Here is a 15198-nt window from a genome sequence, read left to right as displayed (position 1 = left end):
GGCTCCTAATCTTCGGGGAAAAGCACCAGTCTTTCAAATCTCAGTGTGCTGTCAGCTGTAGGTTTCTGTAGGTTGTTTTTTTTTTTTTTTTTTAGATTTTTATTTATTTGAGAAGGAGAGAGAGAGAGCAAGAGCATGCAAGGAGCAGAGCACGGAAGGGAGAAGCAGACTCCCCGCTGAGCAGGGAGCCCGATGCAGGGCTGGATCCGCTGAAGGCAGATGCTCAACTGACTGAGCCACCCAGGTGCCCCAGTACACTTAAAAAAAAAAAAAATAAAGTCGAAGAAGTCCTTTTATGTGCTTAGTGTCTAGAACATTTTTGGTCACAAATGGGTGTTTAATTTCGTCAAATACCTTTTCTGCATCCATTGATGTGATCATGTGATTTTTCTTCTTAGCCTGTAGATTACACTGAATGATTTGGGACTGTTGAGCCAGACTTGCATCCGCAGATTAGATCCCACTCAATCCTCACATAAAATTCTTCCATTCTACCACGAGCCCACCCACTGATTTAAAAACTTCTATTGGATGGGGCGCCTGGGTGGCTCAGTAGGTTAAAGCGTCTGCCTTAGGCTCAGGTCATGATCTCAGGGTCCTGGGAGCTTACTTCCTCCTCTCTCTCTGCCTGCCTCTCCACCTACTTGTGATCTCTGTCTGTCAAATAAATAAATAAAATCTTAAAAAAAAAAAAAAACTTTTGGGGCGCCTGGGTGGCTCAGTAGGTTAAAGCCTCTGCCTTCAGCTCAGGTCATGGTCCTGGGGTCCTGGGATCAAGCCCCACATCGGGCTCTCTGCTTGGCAGGGAGCCTGCTTCCTCCTCTCTCTCTGCCTGCCTTCTCTACCTACTTGTGATCTCTGTCTGTCAAATAAATAAATAAAATTAAAAAAAAACCTTTTATTGGTTATTTCTTTTTTATCCTAAAATTTCTGTTTGGTTCTTCTTTGTACCTTCTATTCCTTTGTATATTCTCTTCTGTTTTTGCATTTGTTTCAAGTGTGTCCATAATTGCTCATTGAACATCTTTCACTGGCTGCTTCAGAATCTTACTCGGGTAACTCTACCATTGCTGCTGTCTTGGTATGGTCATCTATTAGATGTCTTATTTCATGCCACCTGGGGTATTCTGGTTCTTGATGTGATGAGTGATTTCCAATTATATCCTGGACTTTTTGGTATTCCTCTACTGTCTTAGATAAATATTCTATTTGTGCCTGCTTCTTCTGATACCTCCAGCAAAGGGAGTAGGGGAATGCCTCCTCTTTACTACCAGGTGAGGGTGAAAATCCAGGTTCTCCACCTGGTGTCTGTGGATATTCTGGGTTGGGGGAACACCTTATTCCTGCTGCGGGGAGATGGAATTTCAGGCTCCCCCAGACCTCCACTGATACCACCTTGGCTGGGGGGGAGGGGCTGGATGCTTCATTACTGCTCCCCACATGGCCTCCGCTGATACTCAAGGACTGGGTGGCCTTGTCACTGCTGGTGGTCAAAGTTCTGACGCTTCCCTCGACTTTCTCAGACATCGTCCTAGTGGGGAGAGGCAGGGGCCTCATTACTGCCCAGCTGGGATGAAAGTACAGGTTTCCTACTTGGCCTTCTCTGATGCCATTCTGGGAGGGGGCGTTGGCTCGGGACACCTCCTTTCAGCTGGAGGAGGTGGAGGTCAGCCTTTTGCTGACATTGGTGGGGTTGGGGCTGGCTGGAGTGCAGCCTTATTGTCTAAGTTTTCTGCCCTGCTAGGCTGCACTTTTCCTGATCCTTTGGCTAGAGAGAGCAGGCTTTTATTGTGATCTTCCTCTGTTCCTTCCTTCCTTTCTCTTCCTTCCTCTTCCTTTTTTCCTTTCCCTCTCTCTATTTCTTTTCTTTCCTTCCTTCCTTCCTTTCTCTTCCTTTTTTCCTTCCCCCCCTCTCTTTTCTTTCTTTCCTTCCTTCTTTCCTTTCTCTCTCTCTCTCTCTTTCTTACTTTCTGTCTGTCTGTCTTTCTGTCTTGCACCAGTTAGGGTCTCTGGCTCCTCCAGCATCAAGTCTGGGATCTCTGAGGCAAAAAGAAAACCCAAGGAACTCACCGTCATGTCGTTCCTTAGGTCCCAAGGTGCCGGATAGCCCCTCTGTCCACTTCTCCTTTCACTGTCTTCTTTGTGTTTAGTTCATAAACAGTGGCCATGGACTTGTACTTAGCAGGAGGAACAGGGAAAAGGACTTGTATTCCACTTTCCCGAAATCAGAAGTCTGTCTAAACTACATTATTTTTAACAATGAGAATCTGCCCCATATGTTGTTAAAGGAGGAGAGAGAGATTGAACATTGTACCATTGGGTGACAGGATGGGAAGACATACAACCATTTCATGGTTTTATTCCAATGAATTAGGGGCTCTCAAGAGTGTGTTTGCATATATGAAAACTTAATAACACTTAATAAATGCTAAAGCTGTATTGATCAAGGAACAGATCTCTAAAAATCAAACATATAATTTTTTAAAAAGATTTTATTTGTGTATTTGACAGATAGAGATCACAGAGAGGCAGAGAGGCAGGCAGAGAGAGAGGAAGGGACGCAGGCTTCCCGCTGAGCAGAGAGCCCGATGTGGGGCTCAATCCCAGGACCCTAGGATCACGACCTGAGCCAAAGGCAGAGGCTTTAACCCACTGAGCCACCCAGGCGCCCCTAAACTTATATGATTTTTAAAAAAGATTTTATTTATTTGAGAGAGAGAGAGAGAGAGCGAGAGAGGGAACACAAGCAGGGGGAGTGGGAGAAGGAGAAGCAGGCTTTCCGCTGAGCAGGGAACCCGATGCAGGGCTCCATCCCAGGACCCTGGGAGCATGACCTGAGCCGAAGGCAAATACTTAACGACTGAGCCACCCAGGCGCCCTAAACTTATATGATTAATTTGTTATTGAGGGAGAATATTTGAATGGGGTGTGCACACCAGACCCAACCCCCTGGCCCGCCTTTTTTCCTGAGACATGGAGCCTTGCCAGCTGCCAGGGGGTATAGTGAAAGTTTCAGAGGCTGTTATAGTCACCCTGGCTATTGGAGTCTGACATGTCCATCATCAAAAGTTGTTGACTGCTGGCTCCTGTCTCATCCCCAGGGCCTGCTTGGTGGGGGTGCCAAGAAACAGGTTGTTCAATGAATAAAGTGACATCAGAAGAGGGCCACAGAGTCCCCAGATTCCTCTATGCAATTGCACATATGGGACTGTGGCCATAAGAACCAAGTCCTTTAGAAGACTGATCAGGTATGAAGCATGGGACAATTCACAAGCAGAGGGCATGGAGTGTGGCAAGGAACATTCCAGAAGGCAGATGTGGAGGAAAGGGCCGAGGCTAGAAGGTGGCAGTGACAGTGGGAGTCCTTTCTGAGATTCAGATTTGCCTCCCCTCTTGTCACATGGATTCTACCTGGCTTGTGCAGGAGTGAGTGGGGGAAACTCAATCGATCTGCCATTTCAGATGCAGAAACTAGGGCACAGAGAGGTGAAGCAACTTGTTCAAGGTCACACAGACAAGAGATGGAGGTGCCTGGGCTGTCTGACTGTAGAGATGGCATTATCCAGTTACCAGAGGTGGGGTGCTGGGATTCATCATGGCTGGGACCTCATGACTTTACTGGGTTTATGTGGCTTCTTCTTCTTCTTCTTCTTCTTCTTCTTTTTTTTTTAAGATTTTATTTATTTATTTGACAGGCAGAGATCACAAGTAGGCAGAGAGGCAGGCAGAGAGAGAAGGGGAGGCAAGCTCCCCGCTGAGCAGAGAGCCCGATTCAGGGCTCGATCCCAGGACCCTGGGATCATGACCTGAGCCGAAGGCTCATGACTGAGCCACCCAGGGCGCCCTATGTGGCTTCTTCACAAGGACCACAGATGACCAGTTTTCATGGCCCTGTAAGTCAAGGTGCAGAATCCCATTTGCTCGGTCCCAGTTATGCCCTCTGGGTCACACAGCAATCAGTGATGTCACTTGGCTTCAGGATAAGAGCTCACTTTCTTTTTTTTTTTTTTTTAAAGATTTTATTTATTTCTTTGACAGAGAGAGATCGCAGGTAGGCAGAGAGAGAGAGAGGAGGAAGCAGGCTCCCTGCGGAGCAGAAAGCCAGATGCGGGGCTCTATCCCAGGACCCTGGGATCATGACCTGAGCTGAAGGCAGAGGCTTTAACCCACTGAGCCACCCAGGTGCCCCAAGAGCTCACTTTCTATTCAGAGGACCCTGTTCAAGGACAGCTGTTCTCTGTCCTTATGTTCGTCATTTTTACCCTTTTCCTTTTAATTGCTTGTCCGTTAGTACACTCTGCACCCCAGGATGGATTTCCCTGATGAGTTTAAGCTGCACACTACAGACCAACTTCTGAAGAGGGCCTTTTTCAATAACAACAACAACAAAAAGTTTTTGTTTTTGTTTTTGTTTTCTGTAGGTCAGGGATGTACTATAAAAATGATGAGCTAGATAAAAATACAGTTTTTTTTTATTACTACTGAAGACACCTTGTGTGTAATAACTCTCCATATCGATGTCACCTTGAGCGGGTAGAAAGCCTTTCTTCCCGAAGATAAATAGCTTGAAGCAGTGGCCAAATCATTTTTTTCCCAGTTTACCACGAACACAAAACCCTACTGCCTTTGTAAGCAGAAGTGCAAGTTGCTAATCAGTCTGAAAGGAATGAAGCTGCTCTCGGTATGGTGAGGCCAAAAAGCTCTGTCCATTGTGTGGATTCCAGGAGAGAGGACAAGACCAGGGTCGACCGCTTTAAAACCTGGGAAGAGAGGCGGAGGCTGTGGAGGCCGTGATGTCTGGGCTTTTGAAAATTTAATGAGGATGTGACTTGACACTCAGACCCCTGTTGTTTGCCTGGGCAGAATGCAGAATGCTAATCTGTACAAGATCATCTCTATTCCAATGAAATATTTTCTTTCCGAGATGAAATTAGATTTGGGAAGACATTATTTTCCTTTCGTGACCACGAGCTGACAGTGAGCTGGCCTCTGTGTGCACCGTGCCTTCCCCGGACTGGACCAGACCCCGGAGCAGATGTCACGGATGAGCGAGGTTCCCATCTGCTGACGGTCACTGCTGTCTCTGACTTTTTTTTTTTAAGATTTTATTTATTTATTTGACAGACAGAGATCACAAGTAGGCAGAGAGGCAGGCAGAGAGAGAGAAGGAAGCAGGCTTCCTGCTGAGCAGAGAGCCCGACGACGAACGTGGGGCTCCATCGAAGAGGCTTTAACCCACTAAGCCACCCAGGTGCCCCTGTCTCTGCTTTTCTTGCCTGCTATCAGAGGAGACAGGAAAGGCTTGGGAAGCTGCAGCCGTAGCTCAGGCGGCTTGGGAGGACACGGGACTTGGTGGGGTTTTGGCTCTTGCAATCTTAGTGCCAGGAAAGGACATTTCTTTTTTTCTTTTCTTTTCTTTTTGTAAAGATTATTTATTTATTTACTTGACAGAGAGAGAGATCACAAGCAGGCAGAGAGGCAGGCAGAGAGAGAGGAAGGGAAGCAGGCTCCCCGCTGAGCAGAGAGCTCTATGCGGGGCTCAATCCCAGGACCCTGAGATCATGACCTGAGCTGAAGGCAGAGGCTTAAACCACTGAGCCACCGAGGTGCCCCCAGGAGAGGACATTTCTGTCCAATTTCACAGACTTCCACTTGGAGGGTGGAGATGAATGTACAAAGGAGAAGTCCTCTGACCTTTCCGGAATGTGCACATTCTTGATTTCTTAAAGTATTTCTGCAATGGTCAGAGGGCTGATAGATGGGTTTCAACATGTTTTCAAGATGTCTCCTGCTTTTGATGGTCCTGTTCATTCAGCAGCAGTAACAAATGCCATTGCTTTCTCCCTTTCTCTGACACGGCCAGGCCCTACGATGGATCGTGGAGACAGAATAAATACAGACTACAGTCTCAGTCTGAGGGAGTTTCAAGGCTCCAAAGCCCATCCACAGGAAACAGCAAACTCTGTGAGAAAGTCTGGAAATAGGGTAGGACATCAAAATCCAATTACAAAATTACTTGTGCAATTTTTTGCTTAATGGCTGTAATCCTTTTAGCTTTAAGTCCCCTGAGGACAGGGACTGACTTGATCTTTTTCATCATCATATTCCCAGCACCTGGGACAGTGCCTGGACTACAGCAGGTACCTAGATATTTATTGTCTGAGTGATTGCAATGGGGTTTTGGGTTTAACACTTGTTATCTTGGAGCGATGTCTGCTGCATGAATGGTCTTTGTTACAAATTCATTTATAAAGCTTTCAACTTCTGAGTAAACCACACACATTCTGGACCTAAAGTGAATGCCCATTGTAATGGGTAACTAGGATACTGAATGTTCCTATATGTAGGGGCAAACTGCATGTGAGCAGATTTGATAAATGCTATCTTGGTGGGATTAAAACATGCTGGAGAACAGCTCCGCCCACCCATCAAATTTTCCCATTAGATAGTAATTTCTTTGAGTAGTGAAGTTTGTTTGTTTGTTTGTTTTTTTAATTTGACAGAGATCAAAAGTAGGCAGAGAGGCAGGCAGAGAGAGAGGAAGGGAAGCAGGCTCCCCGCTGAGCAGAGAGCCCGATGTGGGGCTCAATCCCTGAGCTAAAGGCAGAGGCTTTAACCCACTGAGCCACCCAGGCGCCCCCTGCTTTAAAAAAGATTTTATTTATTTAGGGTAGTGAAGGTTTTGAAGTCTTCTAAGTTCTCCCTTCAAGAACAAAATGACACCCTAAGCCTGTATTCCCCCAACGTTTTTGCAGGCTTTGTCAAAGTGGAGGTCCAGGCTCAGGTGTGGGGATAATATAACATTCTGCTTACAGATAACTGGGTCATGCTTTATTCTGATGGGCATCAGAGAGCAATTCTCAGATTCAAACTTTGAGAGAAGCCCCTTGGATCCCATGTTGACAAACCTAAAGAATTAGGAATTTGACATTTAAAGGCCTTTTATAATTGATAGTATCTCTGAGTTCAAAGCTCCACATATCAAATTATCAAGTTCAACATGTGCTGTCATTTTTTCTCAATAGCCATGCAGTTATCTTCAAGATAACCAAGCCGATGGGGACAGGATCAGGAAGCCACATCTGTGGGCAGGGACTCAAACCTCTATCGCCTGACACCCAGACCCCTTTTCTGTTGCCTATTGACATAGCTGCCAAATATCTTCTCTGCTCCCAGAAGTGTGCTTTGTTAATTGAGAAGCGCGGGAATTCTGGGTGTTTAATTCTTGAGGTTATCAGGAGACTGAAGCCTGAAGTCATCCCACAACCTTGGACGATAAGGTGAAAACTGTCTGCTTGGATAAATGACAGCGGAAGGATCCTTCCACTAAACAGGCCCTTTGTAAATATAAAACAGTTGCTGGAAAATTATATTAGAGATGAATTATCTCCTCCATTACAGTGTTTCCTTTTCTTTAATGCAATTTAGTTCAAGCTAGAGGAACAGAAAGTCTGGGGAGCCGCATTTCAGGGCTTCGGGGGAGTTACTGGAAGCGAAGATGCCCGGCGAGGAAGGAGATTCAGAGATCTGGAGCAGGACGAGCCAAGGCCTTGTGCCCACGAGGACTGCGCTTAGGACCCTGGCTGTGCCCACGGGAAATTGAATTCTGAGCTCCTTCTGCACCATAAATCCAGGGCAGCTGGCAGCTCTCCAAAGGAGGCTGGAGAGAAACTGCGAGAGCATCTGAGGCCAGCCGGCCCAGCCAGTCCCTGCGGAGCCCGCTGAGGGTGGGCCCCAGGTGTGCGGGTTTGGGGTGCGGGTCCAGCCTGTCACTTTGTTAATTGTAAAGTGCGCTCATCGCCAGCAAAGGAGCGCCTCCATTACCCACCGGAAAGCTGAAAGGGGGGAATTGCTCGGAAATGCCTTGGGGCCGACGGGGGACGGGCTGACTTTTGAAGGCGTGCGTCTCCTGAGCACGTGCGAGGAGGACCCTCGGCGCCCGGGGTCTGCAGAAGTGGCATCCGGCGCCCGGGACCCCGCCAGCGTCTCCAGGCCCCGCGAAGGCGGGGGGCCGAGCAGGGGTCGCCGCGCCGCCGGCCCCCAAGGGTCGCATCTCAGTCTCTCCGGGCCCGCGCAGCGCGGTCCGGGTGGGGCCGGGCGCGTTCCCGCGGGCGGGGCCGCGCGATCCCAGGCCCCGCCCACCGCACCCCGGGGGCGGGGCCTGTGCGTCACGTGACGGCGCGCCGAGCGGCGAGTGCCCCGCCCGGCCGGAGGAGGCCCGGGCCGCGACCCGGCGCGCGCGCTGCAGGAGCCGCCCGGCCGCCCGCGCGCTCCGCACCCGCGGCGCCCACCGCCCGCGGCCCCGGGCTCGCCAGCAGCGGGAGCGGCCTCAACATGGACGAGGACGGCGGCGGCGGTGGCAGCGAGAGCGGCGGCGGTGAGTGTCGGAGGTGTGGCCGGCCCGGCTGGCGGCCTGGGGCGGGGGTCGTGGGCGCGCCGGACTGGAGCGGGGCGGCCGGACCGGGGCCCGGGCTCGGAGGTCCGGGCGGCGCCGATGCCTGCTGGCAGCCGAGGCCGGAGGCGCGCCTGTCCGGGGCCCGGGGGAGGGGGCCGACGGGGTTGCCGCCGAACCGGAGCGGGGGTCGGGTGCGAGGCCGGGGTCGCCTGCGGCAGGGGCGGCCTGGGGACTCGGAGCAGGACTCGGGGGTCGTCCTGGCGGGGCGGGGGACTTTGGGGGCGACCTTACCCGTCTCTCCTCGCCAAGGGCGTCCACGCCCTCCGGAGCAGGACCGCAGGAGGCTGACCCCCTTGCAAGCGTCTTAGGTGGTTGGAAGGGGGGTATCCCCGGGAAATGGGGTGAGGAAAGTTTCCAATTGGGGATTCTTCGGGTCCAAGAGGGGATAGTGGGGGCGACAGGGTGGAAAACCGTACCAGTGTTTCGGTCTTTTAGGTCAGAAGTGGTCAGTCAGTGGGGCGGCTTCAACGAGGAGGGGAGCAGCCAGAGAACACGCATTTTATGAAATAGGGAACGTTACAGGGTAAGCCAAAAAAAATAAGTCGGAGCAGCCGAGGGTCGGAGTCGGGAGGGGCAGCCCGCACGGAGGCGAGACCAGAAAACCCGGCTGTCTGCCTGACGTTTAGTTACCCCCGGCAGGAAGATTTGCATTTATTGTAGATTACTTAGTAGCATGCAAATTACTGTTGTGTCATGCTGCGAATTGTGTCCGTGTGGCAGCATTACGCGTGCGGATGCAGGGGGTTGCTGCTTTGGAAAGCAGAGGGTTAATACCCCTATCTTACAAGGACACCCGAAGTTGAGGTTTTCTCTACTTTTGCTGCGGATCTCCTTTATGCTGACAGACCGAATCTTCAGAACCCCTGGTATAATGAGGGAGTGTTTTGGAAAAAAAAAAAAAAATCTTAATTACAGGCTGCTGGAGCAGCTGCCTGTAAGAATCAGCAGTAGCCAATGCTTTCAGGTTGAAGTGGTTAATCAAGGTGCCTTCTATCTAGACTGTTAAGTGCTGTCCAGGGGGAAATATTTGTGCCCCAAGAAGCGATGCGGCTGCGATGGTGGGAAGTTGGCACGCACCGTGGCATTTGGCAAATTCAGTTCTCACAGTTAAAGCTAGGGGTAGCACTGTGGCTCCGAGTGGGTGTGTTGTTTATGAAAGAAAGTGCTGTGGAGAGAAGGAGCCCAGTTGCAAGCCCTCCTACAGCCAGGCTGGCTGTCTGAAGATTCTTAAGCAGTGGGTTCTCTGTAGATACCCTGCTCCCTGCCTGTCACCACTGGGGTAACAACAAGCACGTAGCAGTTTTTCCTTCTTAGAAAATAAACAACCATAATATTTAAACATTTGACATTGCTGGGTTGGTGATTTTGTGTGGAAGGTGTGTCCAACTCTGAATACAGAAATGTGGCAGGCGTGAAGGTAAAAGATGTAAAGATTAGAAAAGGAAGTCAGTGTGGCCCAGCAGTTTATAGATCTTGAGTACTGTAACAAAGGATGTTATAAAGTATCAAAAGTCTTCAAACGTTCTTTGGGCTCTTAATTTCAAGATTGCATTCCCATGAGAGATATTTAGAAAAAATAAAAAAAATCTCATGCCCAGAGATGTCGATTACGCTCTTCATAATAGTAGAAAATTGGAAATAGCAATGCCTAATAGGAGAAAGGTGAGCTAGATAATGGGAAGTTTATTGATAAAAAGTTACAACCATTAAAAGCAAGCAGTTGCTTTATATATCATGGCCGAAACAATGTAAGAACTGGTGATATCATGGATATTTTGTTTTCTTTGTATATTTTCCAAGTTTTTGGAATGGTATGTGTTACTTTCAAATTTGAATTAAAAAAAAAAACTTACATAAAAAAAGGTACCCTGCATTGGGAAAGCGGTGTAATTGTTTTTAATCTCCTTGACTAGAACAATCAACAATGAGCAGTTATTTGTCTACTAAAATGCCCGGCAGCATGGTAGGTGCTGGAAAACAACTTTTAACGTCTATCGATAAGGTTTATTATCTTCCTTGTATTGTAGAAGAACACTTCAAAATAAATTTGGCAATCTTAGAATAAGTTTATTTTTGGATAAGTGAGAGCCTTAGAGTTTTGGAATTAGAGTCATTATATAGTGGTTATTGTATACCTTTGATGTGCTTATAGTTAACTGTTTTGAGGAGGTTTTGAAGTTAACATACCCCTTTAAAGTTCTTAATAGTTATTACTGCCATTTAGATTTTACAAAACTTTGCTTTAAAGTTCAAACTTTAAAAAAGTTCAGCCCTTTGAAACAATAATTTCAGTTGCCAGTTATTTGCCGGCCAACAGTAAAAAAGTCTTTGTGTAGATTTTTAGAGTATAGGATAGAACTTTGAACTATACATTGGGAAGTCAGCCACAGCTTGTTTACAAGATGGGGTAAATAATCAAGTCCGAGGGGAGACAGGCACGGGAGATCGCTTAAGAGCTCTTTTTTGCTAATGTGTGAGTAGGGTTAAAAGACTTAAAAAATGATTCTGACTTGCTATTTTTATCATTTGAATTTTTGTCCAGGGTAGTATTTGTTGTTTCAATGCAAGATAAGGAGAGAGGATGGTGATGTGAATGGTAGGAAGGCAGTTCTAAGGAGGAACAAGGTGGGGGGGGGGTGGTACAAGATTACAAGAACACATTGTTACTTATAATGTGTGCAGAGTGTAGTTAAGGTATTTTTAATTCCTTCAGGGCTTTGTTGCCGCTCAGTTTTTCTAGAACAGTTCTTGAGATTTGTCTCTACTTGGCAGGTGACTGGCTAGTTTGGCTCATTGCCACCATCTTAATGCTCAGTTTGGGAATCTGCCTGCTTGATATTCCCGAATGGACCATCTGTGGCCGATGAAGTGAATAACTTTACTGGTTTCCCCCTCCCCAATCAGTGTAGATGAGGATCAAGCGTGTGCTTCATGGGAAAAGGTGTTCCACTTCACTCCTAATGAAATGATAAAAATTAAGACCAGGTTGAGAGCCCACCTCTCACCTGCCAGGCAAGCAGGGATCACCCCCTCCCTGGTTTGAAACCATCTGTTGGCAGTAGGAGGGTAAATTACTTACAGCGCCAGCCTGTATCCTGTTGGCTCAACTCCATGGCTTGCCCTTCCCTGGCCTGCCGGCCAAGGGACTCACCCCTGTAGGCAACATTTTCCAGACCTTTGGGTCAGCTGGCCTGGGTTAGGTTTGACCGATGGCAGCCACCGGTGGGGGTGGGGGAGATTGGTGACTGCAGGAAGGGGGCAGTGGGGTTCTTCTCTCTCCTCTTGTTCTGCCTCAGACCATCTCAGGCCACAACCACCGTGTCTCCTTGTGGCTCCAGCTCCTGCCCCCTGACTGAGCCCCCGGAGCCTTGGGAATACGGCCTCGGTTTGGGCCTCCAGCTTGGAGCCGGTAGCAGCGTCTCGCTCTTGTGGGGCTCTGGGTTGTCTTACCATTTCCTGTGTGACTTCTCAGCTTTTCCATCAGGCGTGCAACCAACTCCTTGTATGAAATTTCCTCCCTTTCAGCTTCTTAGGGGGCTTTCCGTTTCTCTGGGTGGGTCCTGACGGATAAAGTGGTGCTGGGCAGCTGGTGCTTCATAAACAGCTGGGAGCGTGTAAACCGTTTGAGCGATCGCAGCTCTAGGGGTCTGATCTGCAGGTGTACTTGTGCGTGTTGGAGGTACTGTAGGTCCACGATCATTCACTGCATTGCTTTTGACAGTAAAGAATGAGAAATAACCCGGATGTCCACCCGCAGGAGCCTCATCAGATGAATCTTAGACCCAGATGGTGAAGAAACTTGTAGAAAGGAAGGAACAAGCACTTTATGATTTTTTAAAAAAGATTTTATTTATTTGACAGAGATCACAAGTAGGCAGAGAGGCAGGCAGAGAGAGGTGGGGGAAGCAGGCTCCCCGCCGAGCAGAGAGCTCGATGCGGGGCTCAATCCCAGGACCCTGGGATCATGACCTGAGCCGAAGGCAGAGGCTTTAACCCACTGAGCCACCCAGGCACCCGGCACTTTATGATTTAAAAAAAAAAAAAATTTCAGAGAGCTGGGGATGGGGAGAGAGAGAGAGAGAGAGAGAGTGTGTGTGTGTGTGTGTGTGTGTGTGTGTGGCGTGCGCGCGCCCACACATGGGCACTAGAGAGAGCGTGCAGGGGGAGGGGTGGGGCGGCAGAGGGAGTGAGAGACTCTTCAGCAGGCTCCATGCCCAGCGCAGAGCTTGATCTCAGGGCCCTCAAGAGTCCGGCGCTTACCTGTCTGAGCCACCCAGGCACCCCTGCACTTTATGAATTGATGTGGAAAGAGCTCCAAAATATCTTACTAAGTTACAGAAGCAAAGCGTAGGAAAATGTGCATTGTGTGCTACCATTTTTCTTCTCTTTTCTCTCCTTTTCTTTTCTTTCTTTCAAGTGCCTCTATGTGTGAAAGTTCTCGGGAAGGCTAAATAAGGAACCAAGAATTATGTTCGCCCGTTTGCAGAGGGCAGTGGGAGCTGAGCAGGTGGGGGATGTAAGTGCAAAGGAGCTGTGGCTCTGTACCTTTTTATTTTTGCAATTCAAAAAGGTTTATTTCCACTTCTTCCCAAACTGGAAAATAGTTTGATAGTTTGACAGGAAAATAGTATGCTGGTAAGAAAACACCTTTTTTGAGAGTTGCTTTTGTTGTTGTTGTTGGTTTTCTTTTGGGGTGGGGGGAAGAATCTTAAGCAGGCTCCACGCCTAGCACAGAGCCAGACTGGGGGTTGATCTCACAAACCTGAGTTTATGACCTGAGCCGAAATCAAGAATCAGATGCTTTTTTTTTTTTTTTTAAAGATTTTATTTATTTATTTGACAGAGAGAGAGCACAGGTAGGCAGAGAGGCAGGCAGAGAGAGAGAGAGGAAGCAGGCTCCTTGCTGAGCGGAGAGCCCGATGCGGGGCTTGATCCCAGGACCCTGAGATCATGACCTGAGCCAAAGGCAGAGGCTTAACCCACTGAGCCACCCAGACGCCCCAAGAGTCAGATGCTTAACCAGCTGAGCCACCCAGGCGTCCTGAGGATGTTTTTAAATATTAAAAAATAACATTTTCAGTGTAGACACCTATAAAATAGGTTACCTATATTTTCAGTCCATGCACAGGAAATTACTGTTCTTTGACTGTTTAGGGGCATGTCTTGGTCACTTGGTCGGCTGACTCTGGATTTCTGCTGTGATCATGATCTCAGGGTCCTGGGCTCCAGCCCTGCCTGGGGCACTGGAGGGAGTCTGCTTCAGGATTCTCTTTCCCTCTGCCTCCCCGTCCCGCCCCATTCTCATAAATAAATAAATATTTTTTTAAAAGTGACATGATAGGTGTTTTCAGAGTATGCGTAGAGCATTCTCTTCTGGAACGTTGATGCAGCAGGTATCCATAACGCCCTGACCCATGCCAGGTCCTGTGCTTAGTGTAAGGGTGAGTCGTAGTGAGTGAGGCCGGTAAATTGCCTGAATTCCCAGAACTTTTGTTTAAATGCGAGACAGACAGGAAAGGTAAACAGACACATAAAATAATTGCAGATTATGCTGTGTTAAAGGAAATCATCAAGGGTTGAGGGCGAGTGGGAGAGAGGCAGGGAAGGCCCACGGCCCGCGGAAGCCTTTGGGGAGAAGTTCTCTGTCCGGTGCAGCCTGAAGGGAGAGTGGGACAGGCAGCGGCCCAGAAGGAGCAGCTTCAGTAGGTGGGGAGTTCACATTTTGTTCCAAGCACGTGCAGCCAGTGAAGGATTTGATTTGTTTATTTTTTTAAATATTTTATTTATTTGACAGAGACACAGCAAGAGAGGGAACACAAGCAGGGAACACAAGCAAGAGCGGGAGCAGGAGAAGCAGGCTTCCTGCTGAGCAGGGAGCCCAATGCCGGGCTTGATCCCAGGACTCTGGGATCACGACCTGAGCTGAAGGCAGACACTTAACCTTCTGAGCCACCCAGGTGTCCCACTGAAGGATTTTAAACAGGGCATGACGTTTGACTTCTGTTTCAATAATTTTAGGTAGTTACATAGTGCTGTCTGTGCTCTGTACTTTATGTGTCTTACTGTTGGCAGTTATCTGGTCAGATGTGTAACGTTGTCACCATTTGCAGATGAACCTGGAAATCAGAGGCACAGGGAAGCTAAGTGACTTGTGCCACATGTCACAGCTGGTGAGTGGCGGGGCAGGGACCCAGTCCAGGTGTTCTGATTCCAGGGGCCACCTTCTCCAGCATTGCCCCCTCTGCCCTTCTAAGAAGAAGGCCACTGAGTGGAGGATGGACCATAGGAGGGGAGGGTGGACCTGAGGGGAACATGGCAGGTTTCAGGTGAGAGTACATGGGCATGGGGGATTGGGCAAAGAGACATAGATGACAGATCTGTATCAGCGCACAGAAAAGTACAGAAAACACTCATTTTCCCATTACTCAGATTTAATAGAAGAGCTGCTCATGTTTTGTGACATTGTTTTAGGTCTTTCATAAAAAAAAAAAACCATTCAAGTATTACAGGTGGGTCTCTGTCTCTGCATATGGCAGTGTTGTTGCTCTGGAGAAAATTTTGATGCCTTCATTCGCTTCCTTTGCCTTAGCCTTCTGGTGTTTTCCCTGTTGTCCTCCTTGTCTGCATAGCAGCTAGAGTGATCCCTTTAGACCAGATCATTGTCTCCCCCTGTCTGAGTCTGCACCGTTCTCCACCTGGAACCCTCTCTGCACACTGTACCGTGGCCCCAGGAGCTGTCAGCG

The sequence above is a fragment of the Lontra canadensis genome, unplaced genomic scaffold (assembly GCF_010015895.1).
Source record: "Lontra canadensis isolate GAN:19392208 unplaced genomic scaffold, GSC_riverotter_1.0 scaffold45, whole genome shotgun sequence".
NCBI classification, from domain to species: domain Eukaryota; kingdom Metazoa; phylum Chordata; class Mammalia; order Carnivora; family Mustelidae; genus Lontra; species Lontra canadensis.
Note: the sequence above shows the minus strand (reverse complement) of the source record.